This window comes from Hypanus sabinus, chromosome X1 (assembly GCF_030144855.1).
Source record: "Hypanus sabinus isolate sHypSab1 chromosome X1, sHypSab1.hap1, whole genome shotgun sequence".
Taxonomy (NCBI): domain Eukaryota; kingdom Metazoa; phylum Chordata; class Chondrichthyes; order Myliobatiformes; family Dasyatidae; genus Hypanus; species Hypanus sabinus.
In genome coordinates this window covers 54,889,370-54,908,701 of record NC_082738.1, presented here as the reverse complement: position 1 = coordinate 54,908,701, position 19,332 = coordinate 54,889,370, and positions in this window count along the sequence as shown.

Sequence of the window (19,332 nt, the reverse complement as noted above, 5' to 3'; positions counted from 1 at the left end):
ATTTCTCATGTGGGTGGATCTGAAAACAAAGGATCTCTCTTTTAAATATCATAAAATCTGACACATAATATACTTCCAAGGGTTTTGAAACTTAAATTGGCTATCATCTATACACCAGGAGTAACTGTTAGTTTCTATTTAGTCTTTGTTTTCTATCGTCAATTCCATTTTATTTGGTTTGGTTTTTGGTATGTTTATTTTACTTATTGACCCTTGCATAAGAGGGTCATTACAGTTAGTGAGTTGTAAGTTAACATGTGGAATCAGTATCCATAGTCCATGAAGAATTAATCAGTATAATGTAGCAAAATACGAGGGGTGATTGATAAGCATGGCCTAAGGTAGAAGGAGTCCATTTTAGAAAACCTAGCACATTTATTTTTCAACATGGTCCCCTCCTACATTTACACACAGTCCAGCAGTTGTGGAGTGTACGGATGCATTTTTGTATAAGTCGGAGTCTTGGACCTCCAGAAAGTGTCCACAGCAGGGATGATTGATAAGTTTGTGGCCTAAGGTAGAAGGAGATGAGTTGTACAGCTCTCGTTACATGCACTCACAGTTCACCTCTTTGAGTGATTATGCAGTTTGAAGTTAATAACTCATCTCCTTCTACTTTAGGCTACAAACTTATCAATCACCCCTGCTGTGGATCACTTCTGGAGGTCCAAGACGCTGACTTCTACAAAAGTGGATCCATATGCTCCACGACCGCTGGACTAAGTGTGTAAATGTAGGAGGGGACTATGTTGAAAAATAAATGTTCTAGGTTTTCTAAAGTTGACTCCTTCTACCTTAGGCCACAAACTCATCAATCACCCCTCGCAATTTTTGTGACCAATTTATATTTACGTATATCCTCTTTTTATATTTACTGCCCATTTGACATCAAATGGAAAATAATCCTTTCTATGTTTAGAGTACCTCACCTCTGCTTTATTGTAATTTCAGATGATTCACTGCAGACTAAAATTTTAATCGTAATTATTGTCTCTGAATTTAAAATCTTAATACAAAGTATATACCTTGACCTTAGTAATTTTCTGATATTTGAAATTCAAATTTACCTATCCAATGATTCCACATTCATACCATCCTTTAGCAATGCAAAGTGCTTATGCCCAGATGTGACATATTTCCCTCACTGTGGCAATTCTCCCTGGGAAACTGGAACACAACTAAGAAGTATAGACACAGATGAATCGTAAAAAAACTTATCAGAATAGCATTGTATAAGGTTGCAAGTTAAACAAAGTGGTACTTTCAAGATGCCTCAGTGATTTCCACTGTTGTCTCACAGCTGTGACAATCAAAATGTAGCTATTCTTGTTCCCTCTCCTGGCTCCTGGCACTTGACAGAGTGCTGAGAGGTTAATTAATTTATCTATGAGGCCAAACAGCTGGCCACACAGGAGGCATTTTATGTTGTCAAAGCAGGGCATCACAAAGTGTGAAGTGTGATGAGCTGTATCTGCAGGAAGAAGTGCCACCAGTCAACTTTGTGCTTTTTTGCCTTTATGAACTTTATGAAACTACTTTTTTTTTTAACTTGGAAGTTGAATGAATTCTTTTCCTTCAAGATTTTTATTTAGAATCTTCAATGTATATTCCACTATCCATTTATTACATCAAATTGGTAGAGCTTCATCGTAAGTGAGATTGATAGATTTTTGTTCAAGTAATTCAAAAGCTTGCACTGAAGAAAGTAAGTAAACCTTTTTTTTCACTGGATGGGGAAACATAACTGAGCATATTTTCTTATTGTGATTACTTTCGTCAAATAGATTTTTGCTGTTGTTGTATCTACGTCTGCAAGACAATGTCTGATAAGAAATTTGGGTTTGTTCGCATTCATGCAGACTAGGTTTCCTGAAATTTAAAGACTAATATAACCTTCTATGATTTTGCACATATTAAAATAACTTTTAATTAACAACATACTCCCTTTCTGTAAAATAACACATTGGTGAAGAACCCAAATAAAGAGCACATGAAGTTTATCTTTTCTTTGAGAAAGGTCTGAATCAATGGATATTGAAAAATGCCAAGTAGAAAATGATTAAAGGAAACCTTAGCAACACACACAAAATTCTGGAGGAACTCAGCAGGCCAGGCAGCATCTATGGATAAAAGTACAGTCGACGTTTTTGGCTGAAATCTTTCAGCAAGATTGGAAATATTCGCATGTTATTGTCTGTTCATAGAACTATGTGTATAAGGAATAAAATTCAATTATTGGGGTCACTGTCATTTGTACTATTTTGAAGTTTTACAGCAGCTTACAAAAGATTGAAAATGAGGCTAAGGTTAGGCTCTGCAATTTAATTTGAATCTATGAAGTGTTAGTTGACAGGTTTAGTTTCATCCTGATATGAATATCATCCTTCATAAATGTCATCAGACAGAACACCTTTTAAAAAGCAGTGGTTGTCAGCAACATCCATGTATTGTACACTTGAATCCAGGATCTTTCTTTCTTTCTTTTTTTTAAACTTTTTTTTATTGTATTTCAAGTAGTTACAAAATAAAAGAATCCAGGATCTTTCTAAGTTCTCTTTTTCTTCAATTTTGTATACAGGTAGATCCCACCAACATGATTTGAGCAGGTCTGTTAGACATGTTAAAAAAAGGGTGAAAATTCATTCCAAGATAGTCTTCTATCCTATCATTTCACTTTTAGACTTAAGAATCTACTCAATGCAAGGCATCCAGGGTGATACAGGCCTCATTTGATAGCTGCTACATGAAGTATATGCAGCTGGTCACAAATGGGGCTTTAGCTGGTAGTTTGTTTGCTTTTATTTTTTTTGATAGAATGTGCCTCCAAGGTTTGCAACAGAATGTCAAGTAAATACAGGAGGTGAGCAAATACAAGCTGAGCACACTGGTGTCCTGATAGCACTTCTCTTGACGAGCAGTTTGCGAGCTGGGAAAGTCATGGAATATATGCAACGTGTCTCTTGATTTGAACTGATAAATTTTGTTGATGGCTTTACTTTCAAGCAAGACAATATTTAAAAACATCACGTGGGGAAAGTTGGTTCTGTCATTAGTGTATATGTTTTAATTTGCAGTTCAGTAGAACAAGTGTTCTGTTTCAGCAGCTTGGCTGAAGTGAACAAATGCATCAAGCTGTTTTAAGATGTTGAAAAAATCCATACTATATTGAGTACATTTTGAAGAAATTATTTAAGTTGGCAGGTATCTATCTACTAAATGATATAATTTCCTGTATGCAACCTGCTGTTTTATAGAATGCACAAACCAACTGAAACACCCTTGATTTGTTTTTGAGCAACAAGAGAAATGGATCTCATTCTGTTTCTTTAAATACAAGATGTGCATGTTCCTGACAATGCCACCATTTTTTTGTCCTCCCAAAATTGGTTTGGTCAACAATCTTAGTGATATTGTGGTTACATAGATTGGGGAACTGTGCTTCATGGGAAAAGTAACAGATCTCCAAGAAAATGAAGACCAAAATCCAGCAGAAACCCTGAAGCTTAAAGAACAGATAGACAGGTGGAAACATTGCAGGGGGTTCAGTGATTCAACAACAACCATAACATTGGTGGGTTCTTCAGCAGTTTCAAGATGACTTGTGGCCCAAGCACCCAGAATTCCACCTCACTGAGGGTCAGGAGCAGAGACCTCCCCAAGGCAGTGTATTTGTCTGGAGGATCTGGAATAGTCCCTGTTGGCATTTAAGCTGAACAGTTGCAGAAGACAGGATTCTCTGCTCCACAGGCTGTTCCCAGGGGCACACTGACACAGACAAGAACTTCCTCTGCAAAGTCATTAACTCGTGATGATATTTGATCAGTCCAAAACCTGCTGACCTCCCAGTGAAAGGAGATGTTCACGGGAGAACAATGCCAAGTAGCATATTTCAAGGTGCAGGGGTAATTACTGAAGGATACATTGATGCTTAGTGCAACTACTGTAAATCCTCTGTGGGGAACGAGCACAGTTTGGGTGCTGCCATCACTGGTTGCTGAGAGGCCTGGGTACTCTGTAACATCGTCTCAGACAATTCACAGTAGCATTGTTTAATTGCTTAATTTAGTTGGGGAAAGATTGACATTGTATGAGTAAGAACCATATGGAATTCCTTCAATATATTGAAGGTTCAATCCCTCGAGTTCCAGGATGAGCAGTAAATTGGATTCAGCATTGGCTTTATGGGAGAAGCCAGAGAGTGGTAGTAGATCCTAGATACTCACATTCAACTTTCTGCTTCTTCTGCTGGTTCTCCCATCACATTCTACATGCCACACTTTCTGCCATGAGGAAGTACCTGGTGTCCCAATGCCAGTCATTTCCACAACTCCGGGATTCTCCCTCTACCATCTGTAATTGACCTGCACGCTTCTTTCTGCTCTGCTGGATCCACAATTTCAATCGCTGGTTCTTTGACTTCCTCACATCCTGCAAGGATCGGAAGATCACAAGTCTACAGACCACAGAACCTGTGAGTTCAACACCAGCAGGCCCGAATGTCTCCAGGCCACAATCCCTGCTGCTGACCTCAAATGCTCCAATGATCCAGAGCAGGCTCACAACGCAGAATACCCCACCACTAATGTGGGTTCCAACGACCTCGGACACCTCCAAGTGCCGATTGCGTAACCTTCGACTCCTACTCCAGCCTTGACCTCCAGGCCAGGTCATCACACACTGCCGCTGGAACACCTGTCTCCCCTTCTCCCACTGTTACTCTGTAATCCCGTCTCTCTAAGGTCCCACCACCAGCTCTTGGGTTCTCGGAGACTCCATCTTCCTCTCACCCCACCATCCCTGAAAACCCCAAACCTCAGAGACTACTAAACCCCTTCCCCCCTTCTGTCAGAACGTTCTGTCCTCAGTAAGGGCCTCACTTTTGTTCTGTGAGTTCTGCGCCCGCCACAACGCTGAGCTCTTCTTCCACCGCCTCCATTTCCAAGCCAATTTCTTTGGCAAGGACTCTCTAGCCCACACCGATGACCCCTTCTCACGTCTTCAACCCTCCTCCTCTTCCTGAACACCCTGCCCTGGTCTTCAGCCTGGTCTCAGACCTTTTCATTGCCAACTGCCGATGGGACATTAACTGTCTAGACTTTAACACTGCTCTCTCCAATTCTAACCTCACTCCATCTGAACACACTGCTCTTCACTTGCTCTGCACTAATCGTAACCTCACCATCAAACCGGCAGATAAGGAGAGTGCTGAAGTAGTCAGGTGGACTGACCTCTAGCTTGCTGAGGCCCAGTGCCAACTCTCAGACACATTCTGTTACTTACCCCTCGATCATGTCCCCACTAAGGAGCACCAGGCCATTGTCTCCCACACCATCACGAACCTTATTGACTCTGGGGGTCTCCCATCCACCACCACCAACTTCATAGTTCCCTCACCCTACACCTCCTGTTTCTACCTACAAGGTCCACAAACTCACTTGTCCAGGTAGACCCATTGTTTCAGCTTATTCCTGCCCCACTGAACTCATATCTACATAGCTCGACCCTCTTTTATACCCCCAATTCAGACCCTTCCTACCTCCATCCATGGCATTTCACACACTCTGGATCTTTTCAATGACTTCAGGTTCCCTGGCCCCAATCATCTTATTTTTACTATGGATGTCTAGTCCCTATACACCTCCATCCCCCACAGAGAAGGCTTCAAAGCTCTCCATTTCTTTCTGGACACTAGGCCCAACCAGTTCCCCTCCATCTTGTCCTCACTCTAAATAATTTCTCTTTTGGCTCCTCACACTTCCTTCAAACAAAAGGGGTAGTCATGGGTACTCACATGGGTCCCAGCTATATCTGCCTGTTTGTCAGCAACGTGGAATCGTCTATGTTCCAAGCCTGCACTGGTGTCCATCCTGCATTTTACCTACACTATATCGATGACTGCATTGGCGCTGCTTCCTGCACCCGCGCTGAACACGTCAATTTCATCCACTTTGCCTCCAACTTCCACCCTGCCCTCAAATTTACCTGGTCCATTTCTGACACCTCCCTCCCCATTCTCAATCTCACTGTCTCTGTCTCTGGAGACAGCTTATCCACCAATGTCTATTATAAACCAATGGACTCTCACAGTTTCCTGGACTATATTTCATCCCACTATGCAACTTGTAAAAACACCACCCCCTTCTCTCAATTCCTCCGTCTCCACCGCATCTGCTCTCAGGATGAGGCTTTTCATTCTAGAACAAAGGAGGTGTCCTCATTTTTCAAAGAAAGGGGCATCCCTTCCTCCACCATCAATACTGTCCTCAACCACATTTCTTCCATTTCATACATGTCTGCCCTCACCCTATCCTCCCACCACCCTACCAGGGATAGGGTTCCTCTTGGCCTCACCTACCACCCCACCAGCCTCCGCATCTAGCACATAATTGTCCATAGCTTCTGCCACCTCTAACGAGATCCCACCACCAAACACATCTTTCCCTCCCTCCCACATTTTGCTTTCCGCAGGGATTGCTCCCTACGTGACTCACTTGTCCATTCATCCCTCCTCACTGATCTCCCTCCTGGCACTTACCCTTGCAAGTGGAACAAGTGCTACACCTGCCCCTACACCTCCTCCCTCACTACCATTCAGGTCCCTAAACAGTCCTTCCAGGTGAGGCAACATTTCACCTATGAATCTGTTGGGGTCATCTACTGTGTCCGATGCTCCCAGTGTGGCTTCCTGCATATCGGTGAATCTCGATGTAGATTGGTAGACAGCTTCACCGAGCATGTACACACTGTCTGCCTGAACAAGCGGGATCTCCCAGTTGTTACCCATTTTAATTCCACTTCCCATTTCCATTCTGACATGTCCATCCATGGCCTCCTCCTCTGTCATGATAAGACCACACTCAGGTTGGAGGAACAATATCTTGTATTCTATTTGGGTTGCTTCCAACCTGATGACATGAACATCGATTTCTCAAACTTCCAGTGATGCCTCCCCACTCTTCACCATTTCCCATCCCCCTTGTCCCTCTCTCACCTTATCTCCTTGCCCGCCCATCACCTCCCTCTGGTCCTCCTTTCCACCTCCCCCCCCCCCTTTTTTCTTTCTTCTGCGCCTTCTGTCTCTTTCACCAATCTACCTCCTAGCTATTTGCTTCATCCCTCTCCCTCCAAGTCTTATCTATCGCCTGGTGTTTCTCTCTTCCCTCCCCCCACCTTTCAAATCTATTCCTCAGCTTTTTTTCTCCAGTCCTGCCAAAGGGTTTCAGCCTGAAACATCAACTGTGCTTTTTTCCATAGATGCTGAGTTCCTGCAGCATTTTGAATGCGTTGCTCAGACTTCTGCAGATTTTTCTCTTGTTAGTGATAGTAGATGGTTGTCTCTCTGACTTGAGGCCTGTGCCGACTGCAGTGTTGCAGTTATCAGAGCTGGGTTTGTTGTTGCTTGTCATCTATATCAACAATCTGGATGATAATGTGGTTAATTGGATCAGCAAATTTGCAGATGACACCAAGATTGGGGGTGTAGTGGAGAGTGGGGAATCACTTGCAGCAGGATCTGGACCAGCTGGAAAAATGGACTGAGAAATGCCAGATGGAATTTGATGCCGACAAGTCGCAAGGTGTTGCACTTCGGTAGGGTGATGATTTACACAGTGAACAATCGGGTACTGAGGGATGTGGTAGAACAGAGGAATTTGGAAATACAGATCCATAATTCCTTGAAAGTGGCATCACAGATAAATCGGGTCATAAAGACAGTTTTTGGTATTGAGTACAGGAGTTTGAGGTGTTATGTTGAAGTTATATATGATGTTGTTGAGGCCCAATTCAGAGTACTGTGTGCAATTCTAGTCACCTACCTACAGGAAAGATAACACTAAGATTGAAAGAGTGCTGAGAAACTTACAAAGACGTTGCTGGGACTTGTGGACTTCAGTTATAGGGAAAAATTGAATAGGTTAGGACTTTAATCACTGGAGCATAGGAGAATGAGGGGATATTTGATAGAGGTACACAAAATTATGAGGGGCAGAGATAGGGTAAATGCAAGCAGGCTTTTTCCACTGAGGCTCAGTGAGACTAGAGGTCAAAGGTTAAGGGTGTAATCAGGGAGAGCACCTTCACTCAGAGGGTGGTATGAGTGTGGAATGAGCTGCCAGCAGAAGTTGTGGATATGGGTTTGATTACAACATTTAAGATCAGATAAGTACATGGATGAGAGGGGTATGGAGAGCTATGGTTCAAGTGTGGGTTGATGGGAAGAGGCAGAATAATAGAACCATAGAATCATGGAACACTACAGCACAGTACAGGTCTTTCAGCTCTCCATGTTGTGCCGACCTATATAATCCTTAAAAAAAGTACTAAACCCACACTACCCCATAACCCTCCATTTTTCTTTCATCCATGTGCCTGTCCAAGAGGCTCTTAAATACCCCTAATGCTTTAGCCTCCACCACGATCCCTGGCAAGTCATTCCAGGCACTCGCAACCCTCTGTGTAAAAAACTTACCCCTGATATCTGCCCTAAACTTCCCTCCCTTAATTTTGTACATATGCCCTCTGGTGTTTGCTATTGGTGCCCTGGGAAATGGGTACTGACTATCCACCCTATCTATGCCTCTCATAATCTTGTAGACTGTTATCAAATCCCCTCTCATTCTTCTATGCTCCAAAGAGAAAAGTCCCAGCTCTGCTAACCTTGCTTCATATGACTTGTTCTCCAAACCAGGCAACATCCTGGTAAATCTCCTCTGCACCCTCTCCATAGCTTCCTATAATGAGATGACCTGAACTGAACATAATACTCTGTGTGGTCTCACCAGAGATTTGTAGAGTTGCAACATGACCTCTCTACTCTTGAACTCAATCCCCCTATTAATGAAGCCCAGCATCTCATAGGTCTTCTTAAATACCCTTTCAACCTGTGCAGCGACCTTGAGGGATGTATGGATTTAAACCCCAAGGTCCCTTTGTTCATCCACACTCTTAAGTAACTGACCATTAATCCTGTACTCAGTCTTCTGGTTTGTCCTTCCAAAATGCATCACCTCACACTTGTCCGGATTGAACTCCATCTGCCATTTTTCTGCCCAACTCTGCAGCTTGTCTATATCCTCTTGTAACCTTTGACAACCTACAGCTCCATTCACAACTCTGCCAATCTTCGTGTCATCTGCAAACTTACTCACCCATCCTTCCACCTCTGCATCCAGGTCATTTATAAAAATCACAAATAGCAGGGGTCCCAGGACAGATCCCTGCGGCATTCCACTAGTCACTGACCTCTAGGCAGAATACTTTCCTCTGCTTCCTTCCTTTCCACAACTACCCTCTGCTTTCTTCCTTTAAGCCAATTTTTTTATCCAAACAGCCAAGGTTCCACTTATCCCATGCCTCATGACTTTCTGGGTGAGTCTCTCATGAGGGACCTTGTCAAATGCTTTGCTAAAGTTCATGTAGACCACATCCACTGCCCTACCCTCATCAATTTCTTTTGTTACCTCTTCAAAAAACTCAATCAGGCTCGTGGGACATGATCTTCCCTTCACAAAGCCATGTTGACTATTCATGAGTAGAATGTACTTCTCCAAATGCTCGTAGATCCTATCCTTAAGAATCCTTTCCAATAGACTGCAGACCAACAACATAAGACTCACTGGTCTATAGTTCCCAGGTCTCTCCCTATTACCTTTTTTTAAACAAGGGAACTACATTTGCCATTCTCCAGTCCTGCAGCACTTCCCCTGTAGCCAAAGAGGATTCAAAGGTCATAGCTAATGCTCCTGCAATCTCTCCTCTCAATTCCCACAACAACCTAGGGTGTATCATATCCGGCCCTGGGGATTTATCAATCTTAATGTTTTTTAAGAAGATCCAGCACTTCTTCCTTAATCTCCACATTGTCCAGCATACAGGCCCACTCTACTTCGACCTCATCCTGATCAAGATCCTTTTCACTTGTGAATACTGAAGCAAAGTATTCATCTAGGACCTCCCCAACCTCCTCCACCTCCAGGCACATGTTGTCCTCTTTATCCTTTAGTGGCCCCACCTTCGTTCTCGTCATCCTCCTGTTCTTCACATACGCATAGAACGCCTTGGGGTTCTCCTTAATCCTACATGCCATGGCCTTCTCATACCCCCTTCGAGCTCTCCTAAGTCCTTTCTTTAGCTCCTTCCTGGCTACCCTATATTTCTCATGAGCCTCTCCTACTTTCTGCTTCTTATATCTAACATATGCTTCCTTTTTCCTCTTGACAAGTTGCCTCATGTGATTCATCAACCACGGTTCCCTTCTCCTACCATTTTTTCCTTGCCTCAGTGGGACAAACCTATCCTGAACCCAGCTCAAGTGGCCCCTAAACTTCTCCCACATTACTTCTGTGCTTTCCCCTTTGAACATCTGTTTCCAATTTACTCTCACTAGTTCCTGCCTCATCCCTTTAAAGTTAGCCCTTCCCTAGTTAAGCACTTTACCATTTTGTCTGATTTTATCCATTTCCATAGCTATGCTGAAGCTAAGGGAGTTGTGGTAATAGTTTGGCATGGGCTGGATGAGCCAAGGAGCCTGTTTCTGTGTTGTAGTGTTCTATGAATTGACGGTACAATGGTTTTCAGAAAGACATGCCCTGATGTGAATAAAGTATATTTTTGGTGAAAAAAGAATGCTTCAACTCACAAACTATGAAAATTAAAATGTGAAATAAAATCAGAAAATGCTTAAAACACTCAGTGGGCCAAGTAGCAGCTTTGAAGAATGAAGCAATTAATTTTCAGGTGGTCTAGGACTCACTACTGATGAAGGCTCCTGGACCTGAAAGCTTTGCTTTGATTCTACTTCAACAGATGCTGCCTGACCTGATGAATGTTTTCAGCATTTTCTGTTTTAATCTTACAAACTACTTGCCTGCCTGTCCTATCAGGCAACTCCTGCCTCATCTTTGGTAGACACTATGATCCGCACATTGGCTTCATCAGCCACCTCAGAATTACAAAACCATAATGGATCCAAATGACCCTTGATTCTGAAGAAGTAAAAAAGCAAGAGTAGGTAAGGATAGCAGAATTACTTCCTTGAGTGATATTAATGAATCAGATAGTCTTTTACAATAATCTGCTAGCTGTACAATTGCTGTTATTTTTTTCATGATCCAGATTTATTTAGTTACTTGAATTCAAGTTCACTAGCTGCTGTGGTGGAGTTTAAACTCATGACTTTGGTTCAGTGGTCGAGAACACTGCCAGCTTGTCTTTCTGTTTAAATTGTGTAGTGATTCTCAGCACTGAGACCATAAATACTGTAGTGTCATATTGTTTGACAAAGGAGCTATTGCCTGTAAGGTACACATGTGGCAGACAAAGCAGATTTAACATTAAAACAAAAAAATGCTAGAAGCACTCAAAAGATTAAATGTCATCTATGGAGAAAGAATCAGATGTAATGTTTCAGTCGAATGCTGGCACTGCCAATTTAAAAGGAACATTGAGATTGCAAGGGGGTACAGAATATTGTGGAAAGAGAGTCTGCTAGGCGGAGGACAAAGATCAGGGTGTTAGGTTAGGACATCAAAGAAGGAACCTCTCTTGAATTAAGAGCGTGTATTGCAGAATGTAGTGTCTATTGGGATTGGGATCTGGGATCGTGGGTGGACTATGGAGTTTTCAGAAAGGACAGGAACTGTATTTACAGGTAATTTTCAGGTGGTGATGTGTGTACTCTGAGGCATCTGTCAGAGATACAAGACATGGACCTTTAGATAACCAGGAAGGAGATCAGTTGGTGAAAGATGAGTGGATATGGTGTCTGAATTTTGAAGGATTAGAATGTCGGTAGTTCAGGACAAATGTAGAAGCATAGAAATTGAGACCAAATTTGCTGGGGTGGTTTGGTGTGGTGCAGAGTTAGAAGGTGTCAAAAAGTTCAAAGCAAATAAGGAACTAACCTCAGATGGATCCCAATCCAACTCTACAGAATTTAAAGATTATTGCCACAGGAGGAAAGTTGTGATTGGCAGAAATGCAGCAGATCAGGCAGCATCGATGAAGAGGAATAAACAGTCAACATTTCGGACCAAGATCCTTCATCAGGATGGGAGAAGAAGCCAAAATAAGAAGATGGTGGGAGGGGAAGGAGTACAAGCTGGCAATAGGTGGGTGAAACCAGGTGAGGGGGAAGGTACTGTAGATGGGTGTGGTGGGGGGAGAATGAAGTGAGAAGCTGGGAGGATATTGGTGAGCATGGTAAAAGGCTAAAGAAGAAGAAATCTAAAAGGAGAGGACTGTGAATCATGGGAGAAAGGGAAGAAGGAGGGGCCCCAGAGAGAGATGATGTGCATGAGAAGAAAAGAGAAGATGTAAGAGGGGAAACGATGGGGCATGGAAAATGAGAGAAGAGGAAGGGAAAGAGATTACTGGAATGATGTTCATCCCATCAGGTTGGAGGCTACCTGGACAGAATATGAGGTGTTGCTCTTCCAACTTAAGTGTGGTCTCATCATGGTAATAGAGGAGGCCATGGACCAACATATCAGAATGGGAATGGGAAGTCAAATTGAAATGGAGGGTCACCAGGAAATCTCAACTTTTGTTCTGAATGACATGGAGCTTCTTGAGAGATGTTGGAATCACACTTACCCAGGCAAGTACTAAGACTGTTCAAGTCCTCCTGACTTCTGCATTGTAGATTGTCAAAAGGTTTTTGGTGTAGGAGGTAAGTCATTCACTGCAGGATAACCAGTTTCTGACTTGCTCTTGTAGTATGGTATTTATGTGGCTGGTCAAGTTGTGCTTCCATTTGATGGTGATGCATATGAGACTTCTGTGAGGAAATACCAGCTGAATTTCTGCAATGACAAAAATGACCCAGAAATGGTCATTAGTACATTTCAGTCTAATGAAAATCAATTTTCAATTGCACTACACTGGGAAAGTAAAATATTATGAGATTCTTTTCATTCTTTAACTTCCCACAAATCCTACTTCTTTTAGTGGAAAGCAAAGTCAATGGCCATATTGCCTGTGACTAGTGCATCATCTACTCAGAATAAATTACAGGGAGCGCTTGTGACGGTCAACCATTGAACCTCTCTCAGCATTTTGCCTACGCCAGCTCAATGGCTGTCCAACCCAGAAAATAATCCCACTGTCATAATCTCTCCCCACAGCCTCACCCTTCATTAAGTGTAGTACTTAAAAGGGATTTACTTCAATAATTGAAATAGAAATTGATTTCCCATGGCAATCCAAATTGAGCAATATGAACAGAAAAACATGGGAGCTATCATCAGCTTTTAATTACTGCGAAGCAACAAAAAATGGTGTGATACACATTGGACATTTTGATTTGTTATGATGCAGGAACCAATGTGAAATGTTATGAACTGAAAATAGTATTAAAAGTATAGCGATTCTTTTCTGATTATTGAATTTATCTGAAGATTGACATTCCCTAAGCAAGTTCTATATTATCAATGCCTACTCTCATAATTGAGGCTTCTAACCTTAATGAGATGTTATTGTTGGATATTTAATGTCACCAAGGCAGCAAGATGTTCTAAAAGAATATATAACAATAACAAGACCTGATAGAAAGAAGGAGTTTGGAATCTAGTAAACTACTTGTGTGCACAATGAAATCCCTCTTGCAATTTTCAACTGGCTATCTTTCTTTATATTAATGTATAATTTGAAACTTCAGTTGCTGACAGGGTCCCGTGGTATATTATAATAATATTTTCTGAAATCCATTTCAAGTTTCTGAAAACAGATTATTTTATATATTTGTCAAAAATCCAATAAAAGAAAAATATGTCTTTAATAAACTTGTATGTTGCACTGTTGCAATGAGATTTATGTGTAAACAAATTATTTAACAGTGAGGCCAAGCTCCCAGATGGTCAAAAGTAAATTAATTTCTTGGGGTTGTACAGAGTGGGGCTAGCCATCTTTTGGGAACTTTTACACTCAGGAAATCATTAACTTATTTCAGACAATACTGACAATATACAAAGCATTATCTTATTTCCAGGAATACAGTATATTCATAAAACACCTTACCAAATCAAATTGTCCTGACCCTGCTCTCCAGCCAGGCACTCACACCACCTTGGATATATTGTAGGAAGCAACCACTTGGACCAAATAGAAGTTGTAGCATTCCACAATTGTTATACCATAGTAAGAATGTCCACACGATCCAACAGGAAATCAGTCAAAAGAGTAGGATAGATACAAAGTAGGCTGCAACTGAATTTAGTAAAGATTCATCAAGAATTCAAATATAACATTGCACCACATTAAACTGTATCAGTAGCTTCATTCACTACTTGCAGAACACACTACTCCATAAATCTGCTGTGGTCTTTCTGATAAGTCTTCATAAATAAGAAGTAAATAGACTACAGAATAACCTGTAAAAGTTTAAGTTCTCTGACTATGCATTAAAAAACCTGCTTATTATTATTAATGATATCTCTATTATATGCTGTTGCATTCTACACTACTACTTGGCTGGCATTATGATCAGGGAATTTCTAAAGCAGTTGTCAAATCACACAAGGAGGCAGTTCATCAAATCCTTCACCTGATCTACAAATGCTGGATTATCGACTTTATGCTTATAAGGCAATCAATAGACTGCACATTCTGTACAGTACTTAGAAAATCCCAGTACTTAGTACATACAGTACTTAGAAAATCCCAGGGAATTTAATGGACAGCAAGTAAAAAAGTATGTTATTTTGCCTCTGAGAGCTTTATTCTAACTAAGAAAAATGTTTCTTGTTTCTGCAAGTCTGTTTATGCCCTATTTTAATGATCCGGATAATCTCAAAATATCTCATGGCTTAATTCTCTAATTTTTTTGTTTATTGACAATGTCATTCAGAAATGTCAGTGAGGAAAATTGGAAGATAATTTTAATGGTTGTGAGAATTCTAATCCATTGTTCTCTGATACCTACTACAGTCAGCATTAAAGATTAGCTTTATTTGTCACATGTACTCGAAATATTGAAACATGCAGTGTAACCAACAGCGTCTGAAGATAGTGCTGGGGCCACCCTGCTTCTGGCACCACATAGCAAGCCCACAACTTTCCAAGATTCAACACTTGGATTGGAGCATTTTAGTTATAAGGAGAGATTAGATAAACTGGATTAATTTCCCTTGGAGCAGAGGAGTCTGATGGGTGGCCAGACCGAGGTTTATAAGATTATGATTGAGATAATCTTATAAAGCTTAAAATATAAGAATATGTAAGGATAGATAATGAAATTTTTTTTCCCATGGTGGGTGTTAAACAAAACAGCATAGGTTTGAACTGAGAGGTAGGAGGTTTAGAGAAGTTATGAGGGCACCCTTAGAGTATGGTTGGAGTCTGGATTAAGCTGCTGAAGAGCTGTGGGAGGCTGATATACTCATCTTAAATAAACATCCAGATGAGTACTTAAATCTCCAGGGTATAGAAGGCTATAGGTAAATCAGAGTAGTATAGATGAATATAAAGAGCAGCAGGGACATAACAGGGTGTAAAGCCTGTTCTTTTGCTGTCTGACTCAGTATGATCACTAAGCTTGATTAGTAGCAGGATTACCCAGTCATCTACACTTTGAAATGCATGTGAATTATCATTGCTTTCTTCTTCCATTTCCCTCAAGCAGGACTTGATAGGCAGTTCTGCTGCTGAATGGAAATGTTCAAAAAGCCCAGGAACTTTGTGAGATGATCCTGATAATTAAGAATAATCAGTGACTGGTTGAGTAGGGTGGGTAGGAATTTGAAGCAATATAGTGCCACTTGAATGAAGGTCAGAGCTCAGTAATTGGGAATATTAGAGTTTAGAGATAGCGAGAGAGAGAGAAGTTGTGATTGGCAGAAGTGAGGCCAGAAATTTCATTGAGGAGCTGAGGAAGCACCCTTCACTTCTCCTGACCACAAAGAGTGATCTAGGGAGCACAGAACCAATTAAACCATCATTTAGCATTTTATTTCATATCTAATCAAGCTCCAAGCATACTACGGAAGTCTGAAATATTAGCATAAAAAAAGATTCCTGTTTCTCAATTAGGACACATGGGCAAATGGAACTCAATATAGAAATGGTGGAAGGTCTATACTAATTGATGAGGAGTGGGATGGTGAGGAAAGTGGAGTAAGTTCCATTATTCCCATTCCAGAAGTATAATATATAATTGAGTTATTTTTCTAATGTTCTTTACAAAAATATGTATGAAAGAGAATCAAAAGATTGGAACTTGAAGATCCTGGTTCCATTTTCCATCAATTGATGATATATTGTGTTACCAGGTCAGGTTTTGTTCCACACTCTATAGTTATTCCTGTCATCAGAATCATTAGTGGTATAAAATACTTTAGCTGTGGACAACTACAGGAAGGATTCTTTCTGTTCACTATTTGTGTCAATATCCGTATACAATCCTTTTATTAGAAGTCATAAATAAATTTTAATACTGAACAGATGAATACTTCACTGCATTCCAAGTATCCTCCTTGGTTATTTACAGCTGAAACAAAATAATGGGAAGTTGTATAAAATTCACATTTCTAGGAATATAAGGCAAGTTGTTATAACCAAAAATTGTAGGAATTTCACCCTACTGATAACCAAATGACAACTAGGATAAGTAATTAGTAATGGCTTTAGTGACATTATTTGAGGAATAAGTAGTTGCTGGTATGCTAAGAGAAGTTGAGAAAGGCATGAGATCTTTTATATATAACTACAGGGAGATCTTAAGATGGGTTAACACTTTTTGTCACAATACTTTGCAGAAATTTGGCATGATATCTAAAACTTAGACAAAACTCTATAGATGTATGGTGGAGAGTATATTGACTACTTGAATCACAGCCTGATATGGAAACACCAATACCTTTGAATGGAAAATCCAACAAAAGGTAGTGGATATGGCCCAGTCCATCATGGATAAAGCCCTCTCCACTATTGAACACATCTACACAGAACGTTGTCGCAGGAAAGCAGTATCCATTATCAAGGACCCCAAGTGCATGGGGTGCATGGGATGGGAACAAGTACAGAGAGACAGAGGGGTGTAAAATGAGAGTAGAAGCAAAAAGTAGTAAGGTGAAAAGTAAAAGTGGCAGGCAGGCAAATCCAGGGCAAAAAGCAAAAAGGGCCACTTTTCAACATAATTGTATAAGGGCTAAGAGTGTTGTAAAAACAAGCCTGAAGGCTTTGTGTGTCAATGGAAGGAGCATTCGTAACAAGGTGGATGAATTGAATGTGCAGATAGTTATTAATGAATATGATATAGTTGGGATCACAGAGACATGGCTCCAGGGTGACCAAGGATGGGAGCTCAACATCCAGTGATATTCAATATTCAGGAGGGATAGACAGGAAAGAAAAGGAGGTGGGGTAGCATTGCTGGTTAGAGAGGAGATTAACGCAATAGAAAGGAAGGACATTAGCCTGGAGGATGTGGAATCAATATGGGTAGAACTGCATAACGCTAAGGGGCAGAAAACGCTGGTGGGAGTTGTGTACAGGCCACCTAACAGTAGTAGTGAGGTTGGGGATGGCATTAAACAGGAAATTAGAAATGCATGCAAAAAGGGAACAGTAGTTATAATGGGTGTCTTCAATCTACATATAGATTGGGTGAACCAAATTGGTAAGGGTGCTGAGGAAGAGGATTTCTTCGAATGTATGTGGGATGGTTTTCTGAACCAACATGCCGAGGAACCAACTAGAGAGCAGGCCATTCTAGATTGGGTATTGAGCAATGAGGAAGAGTTAGTTAGCAATCTTGTCGTGCGAGGCCCCTTGGGTAAGAGTGACCATAATATGATGGAATTCTTCATTAAGATGGAGAGTGACATAGTTAATTCAGAAACAAAGGTTCTGAACTTAAAGAAGGTATGAGACATGAATTAGCTAAGATAGACTGGCAAATGATACTTAAAGGGTTGACAGTGGACATGCAATGGCAAGCATTTAAAGATTGCATGGATGAACTACACCAATTGTTCATCCCAGTTTGGCAAAAGAATAAACCAGGGAAGGTAGTGCACCTGAGGCTGACAAGGGAAATCAGGGATAGTATCAAGTCCAAAGAAGAAACATATAAATTAGCAAAAAAAAGCAGCACACCTGAGGACTGGGAGAAATTCAGAGACCAGCAGAGGAGGACAAAGGGCTTAGTTAGGAAAGGGAAAAAAGATTATGAGAGAAAGCTGGCAGGGAACATAAAAACTGACTGCAAAAGCTTTTATAGATACGTGAAAAGAAAAAGATTGGTCAAGACAAATGTAGGTCCTTTACAGTCAAAAACAGGTGAATTGATCATAGGGAACAAAGACATGGCAGACCAATTGAATAACTACTTTGATTCTGTCTTCACTAAGGAGGACATAAATAATCTTCTGGAAATAGTAAGGAACCGAGGGTCTAGTGAGATGGAGGAACTGAGGGAAATACATGTTAGTAGGGAAGTGGTGTTAGGTAAATTGAAGGGATTAAAGGCAAATAAATCCCCAGGGCCAGATGGTCTGCATCCTAGAGTGCTTAAGGAAGTAGCCCAAGAAATAATGGATGCATTAGTGATAATTTTTCAAAACTCCTTAGATTCTGGATTAGTTCCTGAGGATTGGAGGGTGGCTAATGTAACCCCACTTTTTAAAAAAGGAGGGAGAGAGAAACCGGGGAATTATAAACCGGTTAGTCTGACATCGGTGGTGGGGAAAATGCTAGAGTCGGTTATCAAAGATGTGATAATAGCACATTTGGAAAGAGGTGAAATCATCGGACAAAGTCAGCATGGATTTGTGAAAGGAAAATCATGTCTGACAAATCTTATAGAATTTTTTGAAGATGTAACTAGTAGAGTGGATAGGGGAGAGCCAGTGGATGTGGTTTATTTAGATTTTCAAAAGACTTTTGACAAGGTCCCACACAGGAGATTAGTGTGCAAGCTTAAAGCACACGGTATTGAGGGTATGGTATTGATGTGGATAGAGAATTGGTTGGCAGACAGGAAGCAAAGAGTGGGAGTAAACAGGACCTTTTCAGAATGGCAGGCAGTACTGCAAGGCTCAGTGCTGGGACCCCAGTTGTTTACAATATATATTAATGATTTAGACGAGGGAATTAAATGCAACATCTCCAAGTTTGCAGATGACACGAAGCTGGGTGGCGGTGTTAGCTGTGAGGAGGATGCTAAGAGGATGCAGGGTGACTTGGATAGGTTAGGTGAGTGGGCAAATTCATGGCAGATGCAATTTAATGTGGATAAATGTGAGGTTATCCACTTTGGTTGCAAGAATAGGTAAACAGATTATTATCTGAATGGTGGCCAATTAGGAAAAGGGGAGATGCAACGAGACCTGGGTG